The sequence below is a fragment of the Palaemon carinicauda genome, chromosome 5 (genome assembly GCF_036898095.1).
Source record: "Palaemon carinicauda isolate YSFRI2023 chromosome 5, ASM3689809v2, whole genome shotgun sequence".
Lineage (NCBI taxonomy): Eukaryota > Metazoa > Arthropoda > Malacostraca > Decapoda > Palaemonidae > Palaemon > Palaemon carinicauda.
In genome coordinates this window covers 190143700-190162032 of record NC_090729.1, presented here as the reverse complement: position 1 = coordinate 190162032, position 18333 = coordinate 190143700, and the positions used below count along the sequence as shown (strand labels likewise).

At 35.1% G+C, this 18333-nt stretch overlaps 1 protein-coding gene across 9 annotated transcripts in view; it reads left to right on the top strand.

Annotated features, from left to right (window-relative positions):
* LOC137641687 (caskin-2-like) overlaps positions 1-18333 on the top strand; it is a 374688-nt gene that overhangs the window by 315206 nt on the left and 41149 nt on the right. The window lies entirely within an intron of this gene.

Sequence of the window (18333 nt, the reverse complement as noted above, 5' to 3'; positions counted from 1 at the left end):
TTGGAGAACATGAGAATTATGGAGATATGTTGGAGAAGATGGGAATTTTGGCTTTACAGTATGTTGGAGAAAATGGGAATTGTGGTTGTACAATATGTTGGAAAAAATGGGAATTCTGGATATATGTTGGAGAAAATGGGAATTTTGGCTATACAGTATGTTGGAGAACCTGGGAATTATGGACATATGTTGGAGAAAATGGGAATTTTGGCTATACGGTATGTTGGAGAACCTGGGAATTATGGATATATGTTGGAGAACCTGGGAATTATGGATATATGTTGGTGAAAATGGGAATTTTGGCTATACGGTATGTTGGAAAAAATGGGAATTTTGGCTGTACAGTATGTTGGAGAACCTGAGAATTATGGATATATGTTGGAGAAAATGGGAATTTTGGCTGTACAGTATCTTGTTGAACATGGGAATTATGGATATATGTTGGAGAAATTGGGAATTTTGGCTGTACAATATGTTGGAAAAAATGGGAATTCTGGATATATGTTGGAGAAAATGGGAATTTTGGCTATACGGTATGTTGGAGAAAATGGGAATTGTGGTTGTACAGTATGTTGAACCTGGGAATTATGGCTATATGTTGGAGAAATTGGGAATTTTGGCTGTACAATAAGTTGGCAAAAAATGGGAATTTTGGATGTATGTTGGAGAAAATGGGGATTTTGCCTATACAGTATGTTGGAGAACCTGGGAATTATGGATCTATGTTGGAGAAAATGGGAATTTTGTCTATACTGTATGTTGGAGAAAATGGGAATTTTGGCTATATATACTGTATGTTGGAGAAAATGGGAATTTTGGCTACATATACTGTATGTTGGAGAAAATGGGAATTCTAGATATATGTTGCAGATATTGGGAATTTTGTCTGTAAAGTGTTTTGGAGGGAATAGGAATTTTGCCTGTACAGTACATTGGAAAACCTAGGAATTCCGGATATATGTTGGAGAAATTTATATTTTTGCTATACTGTATGTTGGAGAAAATGGGGAATTCTTGATATATGTGGGAGAAATTTGGAATATTGGCTGTGCAGTATGATGGAGAACCTGGGAATTCTGGATATATGTTGGAGAAATTGGGAATTTCGGCCTTACAGCATGTTGGAAAAAAATGTGAATTCTCTATATATGTTGGAGCAAATTGGAATTCTTAAATGCTTGTTCCCTGATATCGGAAGTTTTAACTTATTGAGTAATGATGCTTTAAGTCAACCTCTCTCTCTCTCTCTCTCTCCTCTCTCTCTCTCTCTGCATCCCAGACCATCCAAGACTGGAAGATGCAAAATACACCGGTAGATGCATTAGCAACTCTGGTGGATATACGAGGTGCCTCACAGAGAGGGACCTGGGGGAACCCAAACATAAAATAAGGCAATAAGGTAAGGCTCTCTCTCTCTCTCTCTCTCTCTCTCTCTCTCTCTCTCTCACGCAAGCTAATTTTATAATTAATTTTGTTATGGAGTTGCAGAAAATGTCATCTTTCGAAGCATAATCTAATGTTGAGGAAATCTAGTGAGTCCTAGATTTGTTATTGAAGTACTGTACTAAAGTACTTAAGTAATGTGTAAGTACTTCAAGTGAGCGCTTTATTTTTAGTTACCTCTCATGTAAAGTCATACTTGTGATGATTTTTTTTTTATGTATTAGTAAAGATAAGTATATTGGCTATATGAAAAATTTCAATGGCATTAATCAAGGTGTTTATACAGCCTTCAATCTAGCAAAAGATAAACATGATAACGAAGTAGTTGCTTATATGAGAGAGAGAGAGAGAGAGGAGAGAGGAGAGAGAGAGAGAGAACTTTAAATTTCAGATATATATAACTACTACTAGGGCTACTGACTACTTGCGTTATGCTACCTCCAAACCTTTAAGAGAGAGAGAGAGAGAGAGAGGAGAGAGAGAGAGAGAGGGAGAGAGAGAGAGAGAGAATCGAGTAAAGTTGAAATGAACGAGTCATTTGAAGTCGTTTGAACTACTCACTTGCATGAGAGAGAGAGAGAGAGGAGAGAGAGAGAGAGAGAGAGAGAGAGAACATCTCAACTGCGGTTCGTTTGTTTGATTCATATCATCCAATTAACGTTTCTTAGTATTTCATGACCGCCAATTTTACCCCTTCTGGACATTCTAAGTGCAGCCAAAGAAAGTACTTGTACTCTGAAATATCCCATCCTGAGAAGGTTCTTACTTAACTGTAAAGCCAGTTTTTTTTTTTTTTTGACCTACAGAACCTATGCAACATCTATATATCGTTTAAATTTTTAGATATTTATCGTAGCACACAGCATATTGCGTGTTTATTATCAAATCCACAATATCACTTAGAAGACAAAAAAGTCTTTAGTCTTCAGTTTCTTCTTAAAATCCTTTTGTATCTTCAGTATTTCCTATGATAAGTGGGAGCTTGTGTTTGGATCCGCATGTTTGAAAGCTGTAAAACCTACAGTAGACATTATATATTGGTTCCAATAATTTGAAACCACCTGTAGTTATTCTCGTGTCGACATGATTTGTTGGTATTAATTAAGGTTTTCAAAAGTTATAGAACAATTTTCTCTAAGAAATATGGTGTCTTACAGTAGAAGTGGTGCTGTATTCTTGTACTAAAAAAGTTTTATTGGCAATTTTTGCAATTTTAAAAGTGTTCCCCCTCTTAAGATTTGTCAGTTGTGGAAATTATTTCTTAAATTTGTTTCATTAATGAATTTTTTCCTAAAAAAATTTATTGGTTTTTCAGGAAAAGATTCGTTGGTTTACTTATGATTCAATGAATTTTGCTTTCAGAATTCTTAACAAGTTAATAAGACTTCATTGGAAGTTTTAATTTTATATATATTCATTAAAAATCCTTCTAAAGTTAATTTTATGTCAAAATATATAAGTAAAAAGCAGGGTAAACTATTGTAAATGAATGTAAATATCCAATATTAAAGACTACCATTTTGTCAGATAGTTAAATACCCATTATCCTCGAACGTTCTACTTTCAACTCCATTTGCTTGTCGGAGTTATCAGTGACGTGTTGGTGCTGGTGAAGTAATGAAGTTGTGCTAAACCTCAGGAAAAGCCGGCGTGTGGCTCAGTTTCGTCTTGGATAGAAAATAGTGATAACTTATGGTGGAAATTAGGTGAAGCAGAGGTTAAAGGTCAGTCTCTCACCATAAACTCAGAAATAAAGTTAAAAATGCTTTTATTATAGTTACGGACGGAAAAACTTTTCTACTGAAAGACAGGTGTTTCCTATAGAAAAACATACGTTTTTTCGAAAATAACACTTATTTTCACTGCAAATAGAAACTTTATTATCTAAGGATTAATAATTAATGGGGTTAGCTTGCGCAGCGGAGAATGTACCGCTTGCCAGTGCATACGGAGCTTGATGTTTCTCTTTTTTCGTGAGCGGAGCGAGCGCACGGCAGAGCAAAAAACTATTATATTTTTAAGAAATATCCCCGTTCTTAGACGGTTTAACTGGTTTTCTGTTTATTTTCTGTTGAAATTTAGGTCAAATTCATTGAAAGCACATTATTTACAACAGGAAATTTTTTTTTTCCTGTTCAAAATTTTTTTCCGTCCGTAACTATAATTTTATCGTAGTACCATTTCGTAATTAATGAAAAGGCTACTTCGTAAAACGCAATTTTGACACATTTCGAACCGTTGTTTTGAACTGTTTTCACAATTTGGTCCTTTAACTCTTTTTATCTGTCGGCACCGTTCTGTTTTCACAATTTGGTCTTTTAACTCTTTTTATCTGTCGGCACCGTTCTTCTCGAGGGCCAAAGCCCGGGAGTTAGGAAATCAAGTGGGCCAACTGATGTCGCACATGTGGCCCGAAAAGTCATCTTGTATATATAAGGACATATAGTGCAAGGATCTGCCATGTCTCGCTGGTCTGCTGCTCGAGCTAATGTTAAGTAGGGTGTCTGGGGGAGTAGACGGATAACAAGTGTATGTATGTATGTGTGTGTATGTATCTCTGTGGGCGTGGCAAGCCAACGCCCTCGCCCGTCGTCGTCCTACTCCTTCTCCTCCGCCCATCTCCCGATCAACTTTTCATCTCCCCAGCTAGCGAATAATTCTGTCCCTTGATGTTCGTATGTCTACTTCCCATGATGTCCCTTTAAGCTTATGTGGTCGGCTCTTGTCACCTGAGTTTTTGAAGAATATTTATTTTGACGTTTTTTTATACATGTTCAAGTCCATTTTTGGCGTTTAAAAATTCTAATGATATTTACAGGATTAGTGGAGCTGCTGTTGAAGCTCGCGAAGGCTATTTTTTCTTTAATTATTTGACATTAATTTGCGTAAAATATTCTTTAGGGACTTGGTTAAAAGCTTGGAGCAAGTTCGTAGTACAACCTGTTTATATATATACTAAATAGTCCTGTCGCGTGGACAGCTGATATCCAGGCCTTATAAAGGGTTTGGTTTTTACCTTGTGTTTTTACTCTTATTTCCTTGAAAACGCATTTAGTCTCTCTCTCTCTCTCTCTCTCTCTCTCTCTCTCTCTCTCTCTCTCTCTCTCTCTCTCTCTCTCTCTCTCTCTCTCTCTTAGGAAATATAAAAGGTGTTGGAGCTAAATTGCCCCTTTAGAATATAGAAATGTCAAATTTTCTTGAACCTAGAGGATTCAGGGGTAACCCTTTATAGTTGAATGTAACAAACCATATGCAGATAATTTAACCATGGTAAGGAGGCTGTCTTTCTATAGTTATTAGTGTTGGCTCCCTACTCAACTAATTTTAAGATAAAGCGCAAACAATATGATGGGTAACTTGGTTGTCGTAAATGTTAGTTCTTTCACGATAAAATTGTCACAACAACTTGTTTTACTTGGAGATATGTTTTGTAGGAGAATTCTTCCTTTTAATGTCTTATAGTAATCTCGTAAAATAATTACTGAAATGTTGAGGTTACCTTCGACCTTTGACTTATCATTTTCAAGGAATTTGGCCTTATAAGTCTTGCCATTTCAATTATCCAACGTAAACACCAAATAATCAAATTTTTCTGTTAACCAAATTGACGAAATTTATATTGACAAATGGGAATTCCTAAAACAAAAACATTTACCATAATAGGTCATGAATATAGTATAGTTACCTATCAATTTTGTCAAACATCTTGGGATATTCTTTAGCTATAGTAAGCAGCTCTTCAAGGACGACATTCCAAAATCAAACCATTGTTCTCTAGTCTTGGGTAGTGCCATAGCCTCTGTACCATGGTCTTCCGCTGTCTTGGGGTAGAGTTCTCTTGTTTGGGGGTACACTTTGGTACACTATTCTATATTATTTCTTTTCCTCTTGTTTTTTGAAGTTTTAATAATTTTGTAAGTGAAGGATTCATTTTAATGTTACTGTTCTTGAAATATCTTATTTTAATTGTTAATTACTTCACTTGTAGCTTATTTATATCCTTGTTTCCTTTCTTCACTGGGATATTTTCCCTGTTAGAGACCTTGGTCTTATAGCATCTTGCTTTTCTAACTAGCTTAGCAAGTTATAGTAATAATGAAATGTCATTTTTAAAAAGAATAGTTATATGTAATAAAAAAAAACATGCTATTCAAGGTTGACTAGGACAACCGGCCCAAGTAGGACATGGTGTCCTAGATGAAAATCGAGTTGGGATGCATCCTGTATTTCACTCTTGCTTAATGGGGCCCACCATCGCGTGACGTCGTGTTGCGAGCTATACTCAATTTTTTTTAATGAGGCGCATTTGCACCGACTCGCAGCGGTGCCCTTTTAGCTCGGAAAAATCTCCTCCTAACTGATTGGTTTGAATGATTTTGCCCACCCAATCAGCGATCAGGAAAGTTTTCCGAGTTAAAAGGGCACCCCTGCGATTCCGTGCAAATCTGCCTCGCTAAAAAGAACTGACTATAGGTGGGGATAGCGTCCTAGGTTAGGTCAGGATTCATACCGTATTTCATTCACCACCTCCGTCAACGAAGTTGGAAGGAGGTTAGGTTTTACCACCCTGTTTGTGTGTGTGTTTTTTAACAGCTTCCTGGCCACAATTTTAATCGTAGTAATGAAATTTGGCGGGGATTAAGTGTTACGTAAAAAGTTGGAAATGATTAAATTTTGGAAGGTCACTGTCAAAGGTCAAGGTCACGGTCAAGCAAAAGTCCAATTCACGTAATCAGTCATAAGTTTGGACATAGTTATCACAGAGACTCCAAACTTGGTTCATATATGAGTGCATGAAAATCCACACCTATTAATACATGTCGAAGTCGAGCAAAAGGTCGAGAAATAAGCTGCCGCGGCGGAGGTCTGCGTTCTACTGAGTGCCCCTCTAGTGTTTTTTTTTTCTTATTTTTTAAAAAATTTTTTTTTCTCCAATTCCTGGTGTCCCTAGGTGGTCCTTTATACTTAATAGATAAGGGTTGTGCATGATGGGCTAAAAAAACAGCAAAACATTTGCTAAGGAAATTTAAGTGAAATGAATTAGAATTGCATTAATAAAACTATCAGAATGAGAATAATTTACATTAATTTTGTACTCCATTATAGGTTTAACAGTAACGTTTCCATAAGTAATGTTGAAGAGCAATAAGAACGATCAATTAAGACCTAATTTTCACAGAGAGAGAGAGAGAGAGAGAGAGAGAGAGAGAGAGAGAGAGAGAGAGAGAGAGAGAGAGAGAGAGTATCGTGGTGGTGGTTAGAATGTGTAGTTATTTCCTTATTTCACGGGTATTGAATATGAGGTGTACGTTTTATTTATTTATATATATGTATATATATATATATATATATATATATATATATATATATATATATATTTATTTATATATATATAGATGTATATATATATACATATATATATATATATATATATATATATATATATATATATATATATATATATATATATTATATATGTATATACATATAAATTATATATATGTTATATGTATATATATATATATATATATATATATATATAATATATATATATATATATATATATATATATAATCAAGCTGATAAACCTTTTAATTAATCAAATAATGAACTTTCACACCTACTGCCATTTATTACATACGTGGTCCACTTATATCGACACCTATAAGAGAACAATGCAGTTATTATTGTGTCGATCATTGACAATTTGGTATAATAATGGGGCCCTCAAATGAATTAACAATTGAACTATTGTATGCAAATATAACACTCGAAATAAAGTTCTGTGTATTTGATGTTGATAAGGATACTTTCGTAATGAAATTCCAGCTATGATTTTTTTTTTTTTAATTTTTGGATTGATAAAATTTCATCTCATTGAGACTTGAATTAACTGAATATTGTTCGTAATTTCTGATTTTTTTTTTTTTTTACTGAATAACGTTCGTTACTTCATAACGTTCGTTACTTCATAACGTTCGTTACTTCACAATGTTCGTTACTAAAGAACATTCATTACATCAGAACGTTTATTGCTTCACAATGTTCGTTAATACAGAACATTCATTATATCAGAACGTTTATTGCTTTTGTTTGTTACATCAGAACGTTCGTTACTAAAGATCGTTAGTTACTTCAGAACGTTCGTTACTAAAGATCGTTAGTTAATTCAGAACGTTCGTTACTAAAAAACATTCGTTACTTCAGAACGTTCGTTACTTCAGAACGTTTGTTATACTAAACAACGTTCGTTACTTCACAATGTTCGTTACTTCAGAGTGTTCGTTTCTAAAGAATGTTCGTTAATTCACAATGTTCGTTTCTTCATAACCTTTTTTTTACTAAAGAACGTTCGTTAATTCACAATGTTCGTTACTTCAGAACGTTCGTTTCCAAAGAACGTTCATTACTTCACAATGTTTGTTACTTCAGAACGTTCGTTACTAAATAACATTCGTTACTTCAGAACGTTCGTTACTAAACTTTCGTTACTAAAGAACATTCGTTACTTCACAACGTTCATTACTAAAGAACATTCGCTAATACACAACGTTCGTTACCAAAGAATGTTTGTTACTTGAGAACGTTCTTTACTTAGGAATGTTTTTCACTTCGGTATCATTTAGCGATGGGGAAATTGCGAGCTATAAGTAATGCTTTAAGAAATGATACCCGGTGTATTAAGTATGAATTGTTAGTAATGAGGTGGTTGGTGAGGATTTCGCATCTGAAAATGGGATGTTGGAAGTAAAAAAAAGTGCGATAGCATTGTGCAATGAGCGAAGTAAGTCCTGTATACATAAGTCCCTATCTCTTAAAGAAAGCAACCTTAAAAAAATGTCACCAAGCTGTTTGACCGAGGCACCTCGAAGAAAAGAAAAAAAAGGTGTGCAATGATATTCTGTTTTCGTTTTAGATGCAACTTTATAAGGTGCGCGTACCGCTAGTCGACCTTGTAAGTGCTTGCAAGTTGTCGTCCTCCCTCGCAACTCCCTTTTATAAACACACTCCCTCTTACTCCCAACCGCCTCCCTCTTACTCCTTACCGCCTCCCTCTTGCAGGTTGTTTGTGTGGCTGGATCTGGGAGGGAAAAGGTAGAGTGTTTTAAAGGTCGCTCATGAATGGCAGAGGCAAGGGACAGTGACATTGCCCTATCAAGCAGGACAATGCCCTAGAGACTGACCATAATACATATGATAAGCACCCAAGCCCCCCTCTCCATCCATGCTAGGACCAAGGAGGGTCTGGCTATGGCTGCTGATGACTCTGCAGAGAAAGGCCACTCATGAATGGCAGAGGCAAGGGACAGTCACATAATCCTATCAAGCAGGACAATGCCCCCTCTCAACCCAAGCTAGGACCAAGGAGGACCGGGCAATGGCTGCTGATGACTTTGCAGGTAGACCAATAGGCTCCCCTAAACCACCCCATCTTTAGCTCTCAAGGATGGTGAGGTTGCAGCGACGAAAGGAACTAACGAGTTTAAGTGGGACTCGAACCCCGGTCCTCTCTGGCAGGATGCCAGAGAACTTCAAATCAGTCTGACGTTCACCAGTCAGGGACGTTAACGTACCGGCCACCACAACCCTAATAGAATAAGTGAGATAACGTACCTGGAAAAACGCTTCGAATATGAATTAGTGATTTGCATTCTGTCGGTTTATCCCTTTTCCATTATTTTATCAAGACTTGAGAGGGGATTTTTATCCAGGGCCTGTTGGAGAGAGAGAGAGAGGAGGCTTTACTGCGTGCAAGAGATTTGCCAATTACATTAGCAAAAATTGCGTGAGCTTCAGTGAAAGAGAGGAGGGCTGAGCAAAACGATTGCAGAGTTTCTCATTACATAAATGATATTTAGTTTGACACATTATTTTAGAATTTTTAAATATTGATCTTTTTCATTGCGTCTTTTGTTTTCGAAACCTAAGTGGACATATTATTGTTATTATTATTATTATTATTATTATTATTATTATTTTTTTTTTTTTTTTTTTTATTACTAGCTAAGCTACAAACCCTAGTTGGAAAAGCAAGATGTTATTAGCCCAAGGGCTCCAACAAGGAAAAATAGCCTAGTGAAGAAAGGAAATAAAGAAATAAATAAACGATATAAGAATCAATGAACAATTAAAATAAAATATTTTAAAAACATTAACAACATCAAAACAGATATTTCTTATATTCGTTTTAATATTTTAACATATCGATATTTCAGTACATAGGCTGGATACAGGCTGTAACAAATCTGATACAGTGGCTATTGTATTATTTTATTAGTATGGTCTGGAATAGACAATGGCCATGGCGGTCCATTTGCCAAGCTGGGTCCTAATTAGGTAGAACAAGAAAAGACATCTGTTAAAAGTGTTTTGTAGATATAATTAACGATTTGTCCGTAGAAGGGACTTCTTCATAAAGGTACAGTTGGTTTACTTACTTTACTTTTAGGGCTTTATTTCTCGCCCTCCATTAGACACTAAGAGTCTGTTCAGGCGGGCCTTGGTGTGTGAAAATAATTTCTTTCCAGTTAATATTTTGCTCTGTATCTTTTCAGTTATTCGATAGCATTTGTATTCAGGCATAATAGTTTTCAGATCACTATCATAACACTTTCCAAAGAGATACGTCTTCAGGTTTTTCTTGAAAGCTGCCACATTTTGGCTATTCTTGACATCGACGTCTCCTTTGCTTCCTATGAAATGTACCAGAATTAATGGTGCCAACTGTACAACTTTTAGATCCTGTTATATAGTTGGTTACGTATGTTCTGTGTCTTTGGTTATTTTACTGCCCAAATTAAATTAATCTTGTTATAATGCCTTATAAATTCAATTTGGTCTTTTGATTTCGGATTGAACAAGGTATTTGGACGATCTGTAGAACAGTTTCTTACAGTTACAGTTGATGTTCTGGAAGAAGCTGTTAAGCCTGTACATCCATCTCGGAATGATTTTCTAGGTTGGTGATTGCACTGGTGGTGGTGGCTATATTATAAATAATTTTACTATAATCTATTTTAGCTCTATAATTATAAAGTAAATCTTGATCCCTCCATGCCTTATCTATATTGTTTTCAAATTTCCAAGTAGACTGTGAGTCAACAGCAAATTGTGGCAGCATGTTCCAATTGTTAACCACTCTATTACAAAATGAATTCTTTCTTTTTTCCAGTCTTGTCCTTTTAAGTCATCATTGAAACAATGCTTGGGTGTTTATAAGTAAAGAAATGGTCGAAGGCAGTTCTGTTTATTATTATTATTATTATTATTATTATTATTATTATTATCAGATAAGCTACAACCCCAGTTGGAAAAGCAGTCTTGTCTCTGTGACCTTGTATTTCGGTCCGGTCCTTTTAAGACATCCGCCCTTGGTTTTACATCTGCATTATGGATCTCTCTCTCTCTCTCTCTCTCTCTCTCTCTCTCTCTCTCTCGATGAGCAATGCCGAGAATAAACATCGAACGCTCGTAATAGTCAGCCAAGTGATTGAAAAGCCAAACAGCTATTGCGTCATTTTCAGACTTTTCTTTCAGCCTTTTTAAATATTCAGTGTCTTGGTTTTTTTTTTTTTTTTTTTTTTTTTTTTTTGAGATGGCGATTGTTGTGGTTTAAGATTCGTGTTCAGTCGGCCCAACAGAAAAAACCAGCCGTCAAGCTGAGAGATCAAATTTATAGTCTCTTTTATTGTCATTTTTATTGCTTCTCCTATTGGAGTCAGGCATGCATAATATTGATAATCTCTCCATAGTGTTATTGAACCTGCATTGAATTATAATAAGCTTTGCTAGTTACTTGAGCCCCATATTATTGTATGGGGTTTCATACCTTTAGTGTTGCAGGTGAAACTGAACGCTGAGCTGAATGTGAATATATTACTTCCTGTTTGTAATCATCACTTTGAAAGGGTTCAAGATGCATAAAACAGTTAATTTTTTCATTTTATTTTTGATAGGGAAGATGTGATTAAAAGTTTTATATATTGATTGTTTTTTGTGTGTGTGTGTGTGTGTGTGTGAGGGCTCTCTTGTATTTTAGGTTTTTGGATATGTTTCTAGTATGAAATTTCTAATTTTATCATGTTATGTAAAAACTTAAGGTTTTAGCCATGATTACATCATAATAAAAAAATTGCTAAATAAGTGTTTGTTATCACTTATGTATGTTTATGCTTGAATACCAGAGGTTCTTAATTTGACAGCCCGTGTTCTCAGTTATTACCTTCGCCAACGAAGTTTGAAGGTGGTTATATTTTCGTCCCTGTTTGTGTTTGTTTGTTTGTGAACAGCTTCCTGGCCACAATTTTAATCGTGAGTAATGAAACTTGCAGGGACTAACTCTTATGTAAAAAGCTGGAAATTATTAAATTTTAAAAGGACAAAGGTCAAGGTCATGGTCAGGCAAAATATCCAATTCACGTAATCAGCCATATGTTTGGACATCATTGTCCAAGAGACTTCAAACTTGGTTCATATTTGAGTGTATGAAAACCCACGCCAATTAATACATAAGGTCAAATGTCAAGGTCAAGGTCGAGAAATAAGCTGCCATGGCGGAGGTCTGCGCTCTACTAAGTGCCCCTTTAGTTCAAATTAAGATCGGCATTGGCTCAAGTGAAAATCGTATAGTTTTGAAGGATCTTTATTATTGAGAAAGTTTCAATTATTTAATTGTCTTTGTGATATTAGTGCGCTTGCGCAAACGCGCTCGTATTCCACGTCTCCTCCTATCTTCTGTTCGTCTTTTGTACTCATATCACATTGGTACTTATAATCAGTACTGCCAGCATTCAAAAGCTCTGGCCAAATTAGCCAATTAGCGTTGCGACCATATATGATGCCTTGCTTCCATGACGTTAGATCTCTTTCTTTTGTGTGTGTGTGTGTGTGTGTTTGCACTCTAGCTGTTTTGCTGTTCCTTTATTTTTATTTTTTTTTTTGGGGGGGGGGTCGTTTATTCGGTTTTCTTGGTTTGGCAGTGCATTTATGGCCAACAGTCCTATAATTGTATTTTTCCTAAAATGATTTAAAGTTTTTTTTTTTTTTTTTTTTTTTGCTTTGGTTTTTTATTATTGGAAGAAAGTTTAACTTTGCTGTATTTTAACCGTTCATGTAATTTAATTTACATCTGTCATTCGAGAGAGAGAGAGAGAGAGAGAGAGAGAGAGAGAGAGAGAGGAAGTTAGTCTTTAAGTCTTCTATTAACGTGCTTTTTTCCATTTGTATGGGGTCTTTTTAAGTCTTGAACTCTCTTCACCTTACGTAGTCCACTTATTTCTTATAAAATCAAACAGATGTCTGAGAGAAATCTCATATTTCACTTCGGTTCTTTATTCTTTTACTCCCAGTCCGACCACTTACCTATTATGATAAACCTGGTTGCATGCTCCGTAAGTAATTTTATCATTACTGATCTGTGTGCTTCCCTCTGCACGGGACATCAAGAACACCTTGTATTATCGCCCGCATACCTGACAGCTGCATTATTTTGGCTGCGTTAGTTTTGCATGTGTTTGGATCAAGAAAGATCGTAATATATGATTTCTTTTCTTCGGTGTGTAATTAAGTAACTATGAGGAGGCAGAAGGTACTTTGTATATATTGAATAAGGAGACAATATCTTGTCCGGAGATGAATTTTACCTTACTGAATGTTCAGCTGCCGTCAAAGTATAATCTATCTATCTATCTATCTATATATATATATATATATATATATTTTATATATATATACATACAAATATATATATATCTATATATATATATATATATATATCTATATATATATATATATATATGTATATATATATGTATATATATGTATATATATATGTATATATATATATATATATATATATGTATATATATATATATATATATCTAGGTGCCATGTCTTCGACGTTGACTGTCAATTGCCTGTCTCTAGCTCTCTATAAATTGTCCAGCTGTTACATTCTCATTTACATCCTCCGGTAAACTGTCCAGGAAATTTTTTCCCTCTGTCGGCCTCTTGCTCTTCTCCCTCTTATATTTTCCGTAAGTCACAAAAATTCCATCTTTTCAGGAAGATGAAGCTGGAAGGAGGTTATGTTTTACCCCCTGTTAGTGTGTTTGTTTGTTTGTGAACAGCTTCCTGGCCACTATTTTAATCGCAAAGTAATGAAACTTGCAGAGATTAGCTGTTATGTAAAAATTTGGAAATGGTTAAATTTTGGAAGGTCAAGGTCACTATCAAACAAGATGTCCAATTCACGTAATCAGCCATAAGTTTGGACATCGTTGATACAAGAAAATTCAAACTTGGTTCATATTTGAGTATGGAAATCCATGCCAATTGATACATGCAAAGGTCAAGGTCAAGATCATGCAAAATGTCCCAATTCACGTAATCAGCCATAAGTTTGCATATTGTTGTCACAGAGATTTTAAACTTAGTTCATATTCGAGTGTATGAAAATCCCCGCCAATTAATACATTTTAAGGTGAAAGGTCAAGGTCAAGCAAAAAGTCGGGAAATAAGCTGCCCCGGCGGAGGTTTACGCTCTACTGAGTGCCCCGTTAGTTACATGTATAATAGATTTTGCAAACTGTTCAACATCTATAGTCGAGCATTTCATTGGTGTACATTCGCCGTCGTCATTGGTAATATTCATCTTCTCAGAGATAAATTACTCCATTCTACAGCACTTTTTTAGAGTTCATCGATAATAACTACTTATAATAGACCCTCGTTTATCATCTCTTGATTGATATCACCAATCTTCTCTGGATCTTTTTTGTCTTCAGAAAGTACAATATCACTGCAGAGAAAGAAAGACCACAGGGTACTTAAGCTATAATGATTCTGATGAGTCAGGGGTTTTAAATCATGGTATATGATTTTTTTTCTTCTTGGTAGAACATTAGATAATCACAGTATTAGTGGTACCAAATGTCAGTGTGCCTAAAATGCACTAGGATCTCTTTCTAGGTTTGGTAGAGAAGTCGTAACAAAATCTTGTGATCCCATTTGAGGAACTCTAGTGAAATTGATATGATAAATTATATCAAATAATGCTCTCTGTCATTTTCTTCCTGGCAATTGATGTATCGAGTAACCTGTGTTGTATGGAAGAATGAGTCATACAGCTTAACCTAAAGAAAACTATATTTCTATTGCTTTACCAACACTCGCTTGAAGTGCGAAGTTTAGGATTAGCATGGCTTCTTTCGTCTCCTGTCATAAGTCTCATTCTTTATCTTCAATGTAAGTGAGTGGGTAAGATATAAAACGTTGGTCTTGTGTTTAGGTAAAGTCTAAAGTCACGAATCACATTACCAGGTATGCTGAACTTTTACTGACAAATAATTTCGTATTGCTTGGGGTAGGTCATATGACAATTATCTATGGAGTTAAACAGCCGTTTAAAAATTCGGGGGATGGGAGGTACAGGGGAAGAAAAGTTATAACAACGTCACTGAGGGACGTCATCACCCTTTGCGAATGTGTGGGTGGCTAAGACTGGCTTTAGTCTCATTTTCTTAAGTAAAAAAGTGAATGAAACGTAATTGGCAATGCACAGTATTTCCCAAAATTAGGCCATTGTATGAAGCGCTCCCTGCTTTGATATCATAGAAATCCATCAGTTATTTTAGAAGTTATTTAAAAAAAAAAACCACTATTACACGGCCTCTGGAAACGATAGTAGTTTCTCTGCATAATACATTTATGTAATGTCAGTACTAAAGAATCTGCACATTATGAAGCATTTTTGTTTTGTAAGTCTCTCTCTCTCTCTCTCTCTCTCTCTCTCTCTCTGTGGCAGGCCCACGTGTCTCCCAATATTCACTTCGGTTGTTTTCCTGATCGCTATAATAATATCCTGAATATATTTTCTCCATATAAAGACTGTGCCTTTCAACCCAGAGAGAGAGAGAGAGAGAGAGAGAGAGAGAGAGAGAGAGAGATGCAAGGTCGGGTCCATCTCGCTTGCTCTTAGAATCAGCCCGACCGCTTTGTAAGATGCCCACACCAGCTTGGTATTCACACTTGCAGACTGTAGCCATATGGGTTATTTTTGCATACATTCTTGTGGGGAGAGGGTTTGAGCCGTACTCTGTGGTATTTCGGTGCCCCAGGTCTATGATCTTATCAGAAGTTCTGTCGTATTCTTCAGATCTTGCTTGAGAGAGAGAGAGAGAGAGAGAGAGAGAGAGAGAGAGAGAGAGAGGAATTGATTCTAGATGTGTGTCAGTTTGTTAACAGATAATCCAGATCTTGAGAGAGAGAGTGAGAGAGAGAGAGAGATTTTGAATATGTCTTAGTTTATAAACTGAAAAAATCATAGCCGATACAACTCTTATGAAAATTTTATATTTTTTTTACCATTGTTTTGAAACTTTATGCTTGAGGCTTAAATGATAAGATCTTTTTAAGAGAAATGTTTAGTCTACGTATACGTTTCATGAGAGAGAGAGAGAGAGGGAGAGAGTAAAATAGCTGTTGGGTGTTTTACTTACCAGCTATTTTACCATGCTATGATAAAAGGGAGAGAGAGAGAGAGAGAGAGAGAGAGAGAGAGAGAGAGAGAATTGATTTTAGATATGTCAGTTTGTAAGCTGAAAAAAATCGTAGCAGAGAGAGAGAGAGAGAGAGAGAGAGAGAGAGATTGGTTTTGGATGTGACAGTTTGTAAACTGAAAAAAACGTAGCAGAGAGAGAGAGAAGAGAGAGAGAGAGAGAGAGATTGATTTTAGATGTCAGTTAGTAAGCCTAAAAAATCGTAGCAGAGAGAGAGAGAGAGAGAGAGAGAGAGAGGGCTGGCTGGCTGGAACTGTCATAATAAGAGAGTTGAGATTTTTTGGCAATGATGATGACAAGTGATGGTAATGATGATGGATAATGACACGAGATAGGGACACAGAGATAAGGAGGAACAGAAACACGACAGGAAACTGGCTCGACCATCAACCGGTAGCTTTTTTCATCTTTGTTTTCCTCTTTTATCTCTCTTCATAGGTCCCAATTTTCTTCCATATTTTGTTCTCCCTTTCTTCCACCTTTTATCCTATGTTTCTTCCACCTTTTGACTTTGTTTTCTTTCTCTTTTGACTTTGTTTTCTTTCTCTTTTATCTTCCTTTATCACTTTTCTTAGGTTCCACGTTTCTTCCAAATTTTGTTCTCATTTCCTTCAACCTTTTATTCTATCTTTCTTCCACGTTTTGTCTTCGTTTTCTTTCATCTTTTATTTTCCTTTTCTTCCTTGTTTTTATCGTTTTTTTTTCTTCCATCTTTTATCTTCATTTTCTTCTACATTTTATCTTAACTTTATTCCAATTTTAATTTTCTTTTTCTTCCACCTTTTCATCTGACTTTTCTTCCACTTTTCATGTGACCTTTCCTTCCACTTTTCATTTTCTCTTTCTTCCAACTTTTCATATCACTTTTCTATCATCTTTTCATATCCCTTTTCTTCCACCTGTTATCTTCCTTTTCTCCTACCTTTGTTTCATCTTTTTATCTTCATATTCTTTCATCTTTTATCTTCATATTCTTTCATCTTTTTATCTTCATATTCTTTCATCTTTTATCTTCATATTCTTTCATCTTTTATCTTGATTTTATTTTCCTTATCTTTCACTCTTTTATCTTCCTTTTTCTTCACACCATCATTCCCTTTTTTATCCATTCCATCCTTCCCTTTTCCTCCATTATATCCCTCTCTCTCCATAAAGTCAACCTTATCTTTTTTTTTCACCTGTTCTCCCTTTTCTCTATCCTGTAGTCAACATCTTAACCAGACCATGAAACGTTATTGTTCCATCAACTTGTCCAGAAGGCGAAATGTAAACATTGAAACGAATGCAAAATATGATGTTCAGTCACGCTTTTAATATTTTTATATTATTATTTTTTATTTTGTGAAGCCATGGAATGTTCTTATGTTTTTAAATTCTAAATTTTTTGCCCTAAATTGGGTATTCTCTCTCTCTCTCACTCTCTCTCTCCTCTCTCTCTCTCTCTCTCTCTTTTTGTAGAAAAAGTATTTATATTATGGGTAATGTATAACGCAAGTATTAAGTTTGCAAACAAATATTCTCTATCTTGAGTAAAATATTTTTTGTTCCAACTCCTAGACTATTTTATTAGGCATTGTCAATTACATCTTGTATCTATTTTTTGGTATCGCATTTTATATCAGTAATGGATTAATTTGTATCTGCATTTTCATGGCAACTCTTCTACCTTTTCTTCCAATTTGAACGTGAAGTTTTATGGCAACTTCTGCGTTTTCTTCCAATTTGAACCTGAATTTTTATGGCAGCTCTTCTACTTTTTTTTCCAATTTGTATCTGAATTTTTATGTCAACTCTCCCTACTTTTTCTTCCAATTTGTATCTGAATTTATATGATGACTACTTTTTCTTCCAATTTGTATCTGAATTTTTATGACAACTTCTTTTTCTTCCAATTTATATCTGAATTTTTATGTCGACCTCTGCTACTTTTTCTTCCAATTTAAACCTGAATTTTTATGGCAACTTCTTTTTTCTTCTAATTTGTATCTGAATTTTTAGGGCAACTACTTTTTCTTCCAATTTAAACCTGAATTTTTATGGGCAACTACTTTTTTCTTCCAATTTGTATCTGAATTTTTTATAGAGACTCTTCTACTTTTTCTTCCAATTTGAACCTGAATTTTTATGTCAACTTACTTTTTCTTCCAATTTAAACCTGAATTTTTATGACAACTACTTTTTTCTTCCAATTTGAACCTGAATTTTTATGTCAACTTGCTTTTTCTTCCAATTTAAACCTGAATTTTTATGGCAACTACTTTTTTCTTCCAATTTAAACCTGATTTTTTATGGCAACTACTTTTTTCTTACAATTTGAACCTGAATTTTTATG